Raw genomic sequence first — 11,521 nt, forward strand, 5'->3', positions numbered from 1 at the left:
CTCTTTATGTTGGTGTCAGTCAGTCGTTACTCAGTTGTCTGCAACTAGTCCTAAATGCAGCTGCCACCAAAAGAGAGCACATCACTCCTGTTTTATTTTGTTTGCAATGGCTTCCTGTCCGTTTTAGAAAAGATTTTAAACTTCTACGTTTTGTTTTTAAGGTTATAATGGTTTGTCCCCATCTTATTTATCTGATTTGTTGTGTCTTTGTGTGCGTGGTAGATCCCTGAGGTCTTCATCCCAGTTCTTATTAAATGTACCAAGGACTAAGTATGTGCATTGGGGTGACAGAGCGTTCTCAGTAGCAGGTCCTGGACTGTGGAACCAGGTCCGTCTGGACCTACGCTCTGTCTCTGACCTGGGCCGTTTTAAATAAAAAATTAAAACTTTATTATTTAGAAAGGCTTTTAATATCCAGTAGTTTGGTGGCATATTATTCCAGCATTTGTATTGTTTTATTGCTGTTTCTGTTGTTGATTGTTTGCTTACGTATTTACCTTTTATGAAATGTTTTTTTTCTTTCTTTCTTTTTATGCTTGCTTTGTAAAGCACTTTGGTTGCCTAGTCGGCATTTTTGAAAGGGCTATACAAATAAATAAATAATAATAACATTTATATAAATACAGAGAATGCATAAAAATAGTCAATTTGTGAATTTGAATAGATGGTAAATTATAGGTGGATTTTAGATTTTATTTTACTATTGTGGTGAAGAAAGCAGTGTCAGTACAGTGAGCAGTACTAGTGCTGCCAGAGCTCCAGCTGTCATGGTGGACAGCAGCAGCAGTAAGGAGTCAGAGCGGGAACCTTTTGATACAATTTAGGAGCACAAAACACACCTGCAGGCTCTGCTTTTAAAAAACGTTGTGCCTCATTCATAAAGATCTGAATACAATTAACTTTACAAGTACAGATTATTTAATCCAATTCAATTCAAAAATACTTTATTAATCCCAAAGGGAAATTAAATGTTGTTGTAGCTCATATTATGAAGGTTTCCTCAAAGAGCCGTTGTAGATGCTGATGGCTGTGGGCAGGAAGGATCTCCTGTAGCGCTCCATCTTACAGCAGATCTGAAGAAGCCTCTGATTGAAGACATTCTGTTGTTGTAGGACAGTCTGATGAAGAAGATGCTCAGAGTTCTCTATAATGTTCTTCATTTTATGAAGAATCCGTCTTTGAACAATGATCTCCAGAGGTTCCAGAGGAGTCTCCAGAACAGAATCGGCCTTTTTTATCAGCTTGTTGAGCTTTTTTATGTCCCTGGTTCTGATGCTGCTTCCCCAGTAGATGATGGTAGAAGAGATCAGACTCTCCACAACAGACTTATAGAAGATATGCAGCATCTTGCTGCAAACACCAAAGGACCTAAGCTTCCTCAAGAAGTACAGTCTGCTCTGTCCCTTCTTGTAGATGGCTTCACAGTTGCATCTCCACTCTAGTCTGTTGTCCAGGTGAACACCGAGGTATTTATACTCCTCCACCACCTCCACTTCTTCTCCCATGATGGAAATAGTTTTTGACTTATTCCAGTTTCTCTTAAAATCTACAATCATCTCCTTTGTTTTAGTCACGTTCAACATGAGATGATTGTTTCCACACCATGCCACAAAGAGGTCCACCACCTTCCTGTACTCAGCTTCTTCTCCATCTCTGATCCACCAACAACTGCAGAATCATCTGAGTATTTCTGCAGATGACAGGAGTCTGTCTTGTACTGGAAGTCTGAGGTGTACAGAGTGAAAAGGAATGGTGAGAGTACCGTCCCCTGTGGTGCTCCTGTGCTGCTGACTACCTGGTTAGACTCACAACCCTTCAGTCTCACAAACTGTGGTCTGTTTGTCAGGTAGTCTTTGATCCAGGAGATTGTTGAGGCCTCCACCTGAGTCTTCTGGAGTTTCTGACAAAGCAAATCAGGTTGAATTGAGTTAAATGTTCTGGAGAAATCAAAGAACATGATCCTCACAGTGCTGCTGGCTTTGTCCAGATGACAGTGGGTTTGTTGAAGCAGGTGTATGATGGCATCTTCAACTCCAACTCCACAGCGATAAGCAAACTGAAGGAGGTCCTGATGGTTTACTGTTTGCTTCCTCAGGTGGACCAACAGGAGTCTCTCTAGGACCTTCATGATGTGAGATGTCAGGGCAACAGGTCTATAGTCATTGAGGACTGATGGGTGAGTTTTCTTTGGTACTGGAACAAGACAGGAGGTCTTCCACAACACTGGAACCTTCTTCTGGGCCAGGCTAAGATTGAAGAGGTGCTGTATCCCACAGAGCTGCTCTGCAGAGGGCTCCTGGACTCTAGGGCTGACATGATCTGGACCTGCAGCCTTATTCCGGTTGAGTCTTTCCAGTTGTCTCTTCACCTGACTTCTTGAGATACACAGGTGGAAGGGGGAAGCAAAGGAAGCATCAGCATCTTCTGATATGGTTGAAGGCAAACATGCAGTCTTTGAGCAGGAAAGGAGGATGCTGAGCTTGTTTCTGAACTGAACATATTGAAGAATCTCTTTAGTTCATTGGTTCTGTCCAGACATTCAAGCCTGTGATCTTCTTCATCCCAGACCACACATCTCATGTGGTCTGGGATAGCATGGTAGCATGGTTAAAATCACCAGATATTACCACAAACACATTGGGGTGTTGTGTCTGTAGCTTAGCAACAACTGAGGTGAGGACATCAAATGCAGTGTCGGCAACAGCTGAAGGTGGAACGTAAACTGTTGCCAAAATAACACTGGTGAACTCTGGGTAAATAATATGGACGAAAACCTACTGCCAACAGTTCAATATCTGGACTGCAGAGATGACACTTCACAGTAACATGTCCTGGATTACACCATCTGTTGTTCACAAGTACTGCTAGTCCACCTCCTTTACATTTGCCGCTCCTCTTTAAATCTCTGTCTGCTCGTATGGTTAAAAAGCCCGGCAGAGAGACGCTGGAGTCGGGGATATGATCCTGCAGTCATGTCTCAGTAAAACACATAATACTGCATGCCCGGTTCTCTGGCTGGGTCCTTTGTAAGGCTTGGAGTTCATCCAACTTGTTTCCCAACAATCTCACATTGCCCATCAGAATTGATGGAAGAGATGGTGTGAACTTCCTGCCTCTTCTCTTTGCTCCTGCTCTGCATCTAAGGCACCTCTATTTCAATTCATCCAGGATTTGGTTGTAGTTTAAGTTCTATTTTAGCTTTTGAGATATTAATTAGCCACTCCTGGTTGTAAAGACACAACCCCATTTCCATGGTGACGCATCATAACAAATGTCCAAAAGTAAAAAAGTATCAGCAAAAGTCCTTCCAGCTGCACAGCATCAGATACCGGAGAGGATAATTGTCCAAAAAAAGAATTAATCAGCACGAAATGTAACAGAGCTACTTCAACCCACCTACACCTTGAGTGACTCAATTCATTCAATTACAATGTTCATTTAATGTTGCAGAGCAGCTGAGTGAGAGAGAGTGAGATAAATACAGCGATACACATGAAAGTCAAGAGAAGCCATTTGATTATTTTTCCCACCCTCACTCTAATGATTTGGATATATTTTCAGTACCACCTAAATCAGACAAGTCAACAAATAATTCCAAATCATTTGTTGTATGATACCATGATTGATTGTCATATTAGTGAGTTTAAGAGGGTTTATACATAGCATAATGTAGGTGAGCATAATTTCATTTTATGTAATTTGAGTACATAATATTGCACCACAGCAGAAACATAGATTTTGTAGGTATTCAGTCTTGGAGGTTTGCCTTAATTTGTTGGTGGTGGCCTGGGATGGTATCAAAATCCCAGCCTGGATTATTGTTGCAATCACTGAGCCAGGCTGTAACACAAGAAATGAATTGAAAAAACTTTCAGTATTCTAATTTTCCAGATACTCCAACAAAGGAACAGGCAACTGTGATGTGGAAGAATAGGAATAAGTTCCTTTCAATTCTTCTACAGCTGAAAATCTAAAACAACTGCACTTGGATTCAGCCCCTTTTACTCCGATGTTGCAGTGTACAAGAAGTCACATCAGCACCTTTTCTGCCTAAGGAAACTCTGCCACTTTAATATAGACCAAACCATAATGACCCTGTTTTTTTATGCATTTAGCAAATCAGTTTTTTTCTTTTCCTTGGTGTCATGGTTTGGTCTTTTAACTTTGAAAAAGAGAAATTCCCGCCAGGAGATAAAGTGTCGTCCAGATTGACTGGAGTCCCAACATCCGTCTCATCCCTGTACACCAGGCCGGTACAGCAGATAGCATTTCCTGTTTCAAACTACAACTCCCATCTCCTTCACATTTGAACTACAACTCCCATCGCTGCACAGAGAGCTTCAGCTGTTGCCCTCTGGAGATTCTTGGTCCCTAAATGTAGGACCATACGTCCTGAAACCAGCTTTGCTCCTTCTGCTGGTGATGAAATGCTAAAGCTGAAATGAGACAAAATCTCTCAATGGACTTTAAATGGATTTCAGTTTTAATGGATTTGACATTTTATTTCATTTTAGTATTTATTGATAACAGTTTTTTAGTGAAGTGACCGAAAGAACGAGATCACGGATACAAGCGGCTGAAATGAGCTTCCTCCGTAGGGTGGCCGGGCACTCCCTTAGAGATAGGGTGAGGAGCTCGGCCATCCGGGAGGGGCTCGGAGTAGAGCCGCTGCTCCTCCACATCGAGAGGAGCCAGTTGAGGTGGCTCGGGCATCTATACCGGATGCCTCCTGGACGCCTTCCTCGGGAGGTGTTCCAGGCACGTCCCACCGGGAGGAGGCCCAGGGGACGGCCCAGGACACGCTGGAGGGACTATGTCTCTCGGCTGGCCTGGGAACGCCTTGGGCTCCCCCTGGAGGAACTGGAGGAGGTGTCTGGAGAGAGGGACGTCTGGGCGTCTCTGCTGAGTCTGCTGCCCCCGCGACCCGGTCCTGGATAAGCGGAAGACGACGAACGAATGAACGAGTTTTTTAGTGTTTTATTTATTTGTTACTTTAATGGTTTGTTTTGTTTTTTTACCAGAATCTTGTTTCCTATATTCTAGTTTTATGTCAGTTTCATTCCCTAAATATGTGATTAGTTATTTAATTGGCCTGATTATTTGGCAAGTTTCAGAAAGTGAAGTGAAGATCCATGAATCCAAGATGGCCGCTGGGGCCAGTGTCTTTGTGACAGTTGCTGCAAACAATTAACTGAAAAGTGAACGTAACCTTGGATTAAACAGCTTTGAAGACAGAAAAATACAGAAAATTGAGCTGAGAAGAAGAACAGTGAGAAAGGTCCAAGCAAAAACCAAAACAAAAGCAATCTTCCAAACAAATGGAGGAATGTACACTAAAACAAATGCATAACAATCAAGAGGAGACAATAGAGGACGCTTCATCAATTAAATCCTTGCGTATGGCTGAAATACTCAAAGAACTGAGAGAATTTCAATCTGAAACAATAGTTAGTTTTGTATCATTAAAGGAAGAGTTAAATGTGCTTCGTGGAGACTTCACAAGTGTTAAAAAAGAATGGATGAAGCTGAACAGCTAATTGCTCAGTGTGAAGATTATGAAATGAAAACCTTTAAAGTGCTCCTACACGCCCTTCAAATGCAAAAACAACTTGATGCGAAGAACTGGAAGTGACAGATAAACTCCATGTGGAGAGGGCACATCAGATAGGGCCGAGACCTGGATCAAAGGACCGGTCCAGAACTATTCTGGTTCGATTTAAATCATGTCCCATGAAACAAAAACTGCTGCAGGCTGCATGGAGAGCAAAGATCGTACAAGTAAATGATTGAAGGATATATTTTAATGAGGATTTCACAATCTCAGTGTTCAAGGGACGTGCAAAATATAAAGACATGCGCAAAGTACTTAGTGAGAGGAAGATAAGGTCACGGATCTTATATCCAGCAAGAATGAAGGTTTTTGTGAGGACGGGAAGGTAAAGGTGTATAATGACCCCCAAGCTGCTGCAATTGGATTACATGAGCTCGGAGTCAACATGGACATTCCAGAGAAAGAAATGGATCTGGAGTTAACACTGCAGACTGCAGGATGGGAGTCAGCCCAGACCCAAAGAAGGAGAGCTTCAGGTTGTGAAATCATGGACGGAGTTAAAGCCCTTCTTGAAAAACACAACTGAATAAAGATTATTTGAAAAAGAGAAAGACATAAATACAGGGTGTTTTTTTATTTTCCTTTCTTTCCTTTTGCTCAATTTCTTGTCACTAAGTCTGTTCTGGAAAATAGTTTATGATAAAATCAGAAAGTGATCTAATTTTGAAAAGATGTGGTGTTACAGAGTATAAAATGCATGACCATGAAAACAACATCGACCCAGATAGTAATTTATTAGATTAAAATAGTAACTGTAAAGATTATACCGATGAACAACTGAATTACTCTGAGGACTTGGATTATTCTTCACTCATTGTAGAAGTCTTCATGCAAATTTTGCCAAGATTAGTGAATATCTGAAAACATTTAGAAGCCACTTTCAAGTAATAGCATTGTCTGAAACTTGGTTAAATGACAAATCTATAGGTTTTGATAGGGAAGGATATTGTCTGTTTTATGCTAATAGAGTAAAGAACAAAGGTGGAGGTATTGCAATTTATGTCAAAAGTTCCCTGAGATGTAAAAAACTAGAAAGCGTGTCAATTGCCTTGGATGACGTGATGGAATGTGTTACTGTTGAAACTGAGATGGAGAAAACAAGTAACATTATTGTAGCTTGTATATATAGAACACCAGGCTCTAATATAGGATATTTTAGAGAAAGATGTGAAAATATCTTGGATGGATTAAATAATAGGAGTACCTGGTTTATATGTGGAGATTTCAATGTTGATTTATTAAAATAAGGACAGCACAAAATCACTACAGATTTTGTAGATGCAATGTCCAGTAGAAGCTTTTATCCACTGATTACTCAACCAACCAGAATCACAAGCACTAGTGCTACTTTAATGGATAATATTTTTACTAATGAAATTGGAAAAGCTGTTTACTGTGGGGTCCTAATAAGTGATATAAGTGATCCTTTACCTATATTCATAGTACATCACAGTAAAATTGAAAAAACGAAGAAAGTTGACAAAATAAAGCATGTTAGAATCAGATCAGAAGAAACGATAATGAAATTCCATAATGATCTGTTAAAGGGAAACTGGAGTGGGTTATGTGTGAAGGATATGAATGTGGTTTATGAAACATATTTACAAGTATATAAATCCTTATATGATAAGAACTGCCCGATATTAGTGTGTCACAAAAATATAAATGGCATTGTAAAACCCTGGATGACCAAGGGACTGTTAAAATCTTGTAAGAAGAAAAATAAGTTATATTGAGATATTGTTAGATTTCCAACTAAATCTAAAGAAAAGAAAATACAAGATATATTAAAACAAATTAACAACGTTAACACGACAAGCCAAAAAAGATTAATACAATTTAAAGTTGAGAGAGAATAGTGGTGATATGAAAAAAAAATATTGGAAAATATTGAATAGTATTGTAAGACCTAACTATTCTCATTGTCCTGAAAGAAATTTTTTTAAGAGAGAAACAACAATCACTGACAAAAATAAGGTGGCAAATGAATTTAATTCCTTTTTTGTAAATATAGGACCAGACCTGGCTTCTTCCATTAAGACAAATGATAAAAGAGGTGGAAATGTGCAGCGTGGCAGTAGAATTTTACACTCAATGTTTCTAGGAGATATAAGTGAAAATGAAATTCAAACTATAGTGAGAAAAAACAAAACTAAAACATCTTCTGATCAAATAAATTAACATTGCTTGCATTACTTGAATTGAATGAAGAAATTACAGCAGCAATAGACAGGAATTGATATACAGTGGGGATGTTTATCAATTTAAGAAAAGCATTTGATACCATCGACCACACATTATTACTTTCCAAATTACAGGATTATGGGATAAGAGGGACAATTTCTAACTGGCTGAGTAGTTATTTGACTAACCGAAAACAATTTGTTTAGCTAGGAAACAAAAAATCAGATCTTCAGAAAATAAAATGTGGAGTCCCCCAAGGTTCAGTGCTAGGACCAAAGCTTTTTATTTTGAATATTAATGACATTTGCGAGGTGTCTAAAATGTTACAATTCATCCTGTTTGCAGATGACACAAATTTATTTTATTCTGGGAATGATTAAAAAAAACATCATAGAAGATTTGGCTTGTGAGATGTCTAAACTTAATGAGGATTATCGATAAACTGTAATAAAACACAATTCCTTATTTTTGGTAGCAGAAAAATAGATGAATCTATTACAATGACCATAGATGACTATCTAGTGAAACAAGTAAAGGAAGTAAAATTTTTAGGGGTTGTTCTGGATCATAAACTTGACTGGAAATCTCACTTAAAATACATAAAACAAACATTATGTAAAAGTATTGGACGTATAAATAAAGAAAAAATCATTTTATAACTGTTAACACTCTGAAAATTATATGATTCATTTGTTACTCCATATATGACTTATTGTATAGAGGTATGGGGCAACACATTTAAAACAAATATCAAACCCCTGTTTGTGACACAAAAGAAATTTATGAGAGTTTTACACAATGTGAATGCTAGAGGACATACTAATAAATTGTTTATCCAAATAAATATCTTAAAACTAAGAGACTTGGTTAATTTAAAAATGTTATTAGTTATCTTTAAAGCCAGAAAGAGACTATTGCCAATTCATTTACAAAAGTTCTTTGTCTTAAACTCAAGTGGTCAAAATAACAGGAGGAAGTATAATTTCAAAAGTAAAACTGTGCGTATTACTTTAAGACAAATGCGTATTTCAGTTCATGAAGTAAAATTATGGAACAGTTTGGATGAGGAGTTAAAAAAATGCTCTACTACAAATCAATTCAAAAGACTTTACAAGAAAAAAAATTATTAAGTCTTATACGGTTCTGAGTGACTAATGAGGAGAATGATAAATTGTCTGCAACTTATATTGTTAATTTAATGTATGCGGCCATGTAAAATTATTTAGGGATTATTGAGGAAGGGGCAGGTTTTTACAAGATGTTTTCTTCTTCCTGCTCCCTTTTCACTCGTGTGGAGTAAGTGTTGTATGTGTTTGTGAATTAATGATGAAATTGTTAAATCGAGTGAATAAATTGATTGATTGATAAACCTTGCTCTCTTCTTCTGTGACATTTGATTTGTGGAGTTTTTAGTACTTTGAGTACTGCTATATTTTATGTTTCTGGTGTATTATGTGCATTTGAAACCACTGCAAAACAAATGTAACCAGGGGTGCAAAGAAAGAAACTTTCAACCTTAATCCACCTTGAAGTTGTTCGCCAACTGCTATATTAAAAGAAGTAACACCCTCATATGCTGTGTCCAAATTCAGAGTTTAGACTGGAGCTCTGGAGACCAAGGACCACAGCAGACTGCTCAGGGAGAAAGTTCTGGAGTCTACAAGGTTAAGTTTTACAACAACATGCCAAGCTTTGAATATCATACAGAGTTCTGTATCTGAACATGGAGAGAGGATGAACCACCAAGACATGGACGTCCACCTAAACTGATTGCCAGGGCAAGGAGAACGTTAATCAGGGAGGCAGCCAAGAGGCCCATGGTAGCTCTGAAGGAGCTGCAGAGCAGAGATACCGCTCAGATGGAGAAAATCTATCCACGGGACAACCATCAGTCATGAACTTCATAAAACTGGTCTTTATGGAAGAGTGGCAGAAAACAACACTGTTGTCAGAAAGCCAGAGAAGATGCTGTCTGCAGTTTGTCACAAGACAGAGCAAACATGGAAGTCCGTAAGGACTCTGGTTTGGACCAGCGGCAGCTTGTAAGACGTCGATGTCGTATGTTTCCATGGAAACCAGACGCTTCGCTTTCTCAACCTGCGCGAAACACGCAAACTACCAAGTCCGGAGACGCGGCTGTTCAGCGGAGTATTTGCATTTTAAGGTAACTAAGAAAGTCTAGTTCCACACATTGAGTTATGTACAATGTAAAAGTTTTAAATTTAACATCTAGGTTAGGTTCACCTTAAAGTCCATCTGGACTCAGCGGTTCTGTGTTCAAAGATTTCAGTTCCTGGTCAGCATTATATTTAGAGCTTTAGTCCGTTTAACCGTCACTATAGATCTTTATTCAGCCATATTTCCGGCCTTTTTTGCGATCTAGAGCTTTTCAGTGCCCATAGTTTTGAGAAAGTAAAACGTTTTACAAATGTATAATATAGACAGAGAGGGGCTGATCTTCACAGCATTTATTAACAAGGTTTTCATCCCACTTGGATCTCTGTGAGGTCCAACATCTGAAGAGTCCACTCCACAGTGTTAATACGTTTCAGGTTCATAGATGTAACATTCAGCACTATGAACCTGAATAATATGAGCTACAACAACATCCAATTTACTTTTGGGATTAATAAAGTATTTTTGAATTAAATTGAACCTGAACATGACATATCATCATCATCATCATCATCACAACAAAACCAAATGCCTTGGACAAATATTCAACTGCACACAGTCAGCAACAGAAGAACATTTTATTGGAAAAACCACAAGACTAATTCCGTCCTTAAATTCTTGCCTGTACAAACTGGGTGTACTTAATAATGAATGTCATCCAGAAACACCTTGCTAGACTGACTCAATTACTGGAAGGTGCCCAGGTCCTGTGGGTGCCATCCACCAGCCCTTAAATCCAATGTCCTGCTGCTATATTGTTGTTTGGAGAAAAAATACTCTCTCCTTCAACCACTTGGTTTCCTCCAAACATGGAGCTCTGCATGATTAATTCAGCAGCTACCAGCTGCTGAACTTCCCTCTTCAATCCTGCGGAAGCAGCAAAGGTGCACTTAGTTTTTCTCAAGAATGCATGGACAGTCACATAAACTTTCTTTTCTAAAAGCTGAAACATAAAATATTTTGACATTTATTTGAGAAGTGAAAGGCATTTGCTGCATATTTTCTTTTATTATTTTTATTATTATTATATTTAATGCCAACGATTAAATTTCAGTCCATGTGTTAATCAGTCACTTCAGACAAAAACTACATCTACTCACTGGAAGCCAGCAGGACTGTTCAGTTATGCTTAAAATCATTTCCCCTGAATTATTTAAATTCTCCATAAGAAGCTAAAAATATCTTCTTTTTAATGTAAAATCTCTTACAGCTGGCTTTCTTTATACATATTGATTAGGTCAAGAAAGATGAAGATTAGATCAAAAATGTATCAAAATAAAGATGAATAGAAATTGCACACATTTTGCAAAGGTTTTGAATCTAATTCTTTTACAGGCACAAGCAGTGATGTCACTCACCGAGAAGCAAAGGGCAGCAAATAAAAAACCATGCAACAACCCTGGAAACCCAGTTTTCTCCTGCATGATGAACCTGACTGTCAAAGGAGAGGAATCAGCAACAATAAAGTCCCAAAGTATCCTGTACAGGACAACGTCAAGTGACTATGGTCGTCTTCCTCCAACCATTGAGAGCTCACCATGTTCGTACCAC

This window comes from Girardinichthys multiradiatus, chromosome 2 (assembly GCF_021462225.1).
Source record: "Girardinichthys multiradiatus isolate DD_20200921_A chromosome 2, DD_fGirMul_XY1, whole genome shotgun sequence".
NCBI lineage: Eukaryota > Metazoa > Chordata > Actinopteri > Cyprinodontiformes > Goodeidae > Girardinichthys > Girardinichthys multiradiatus.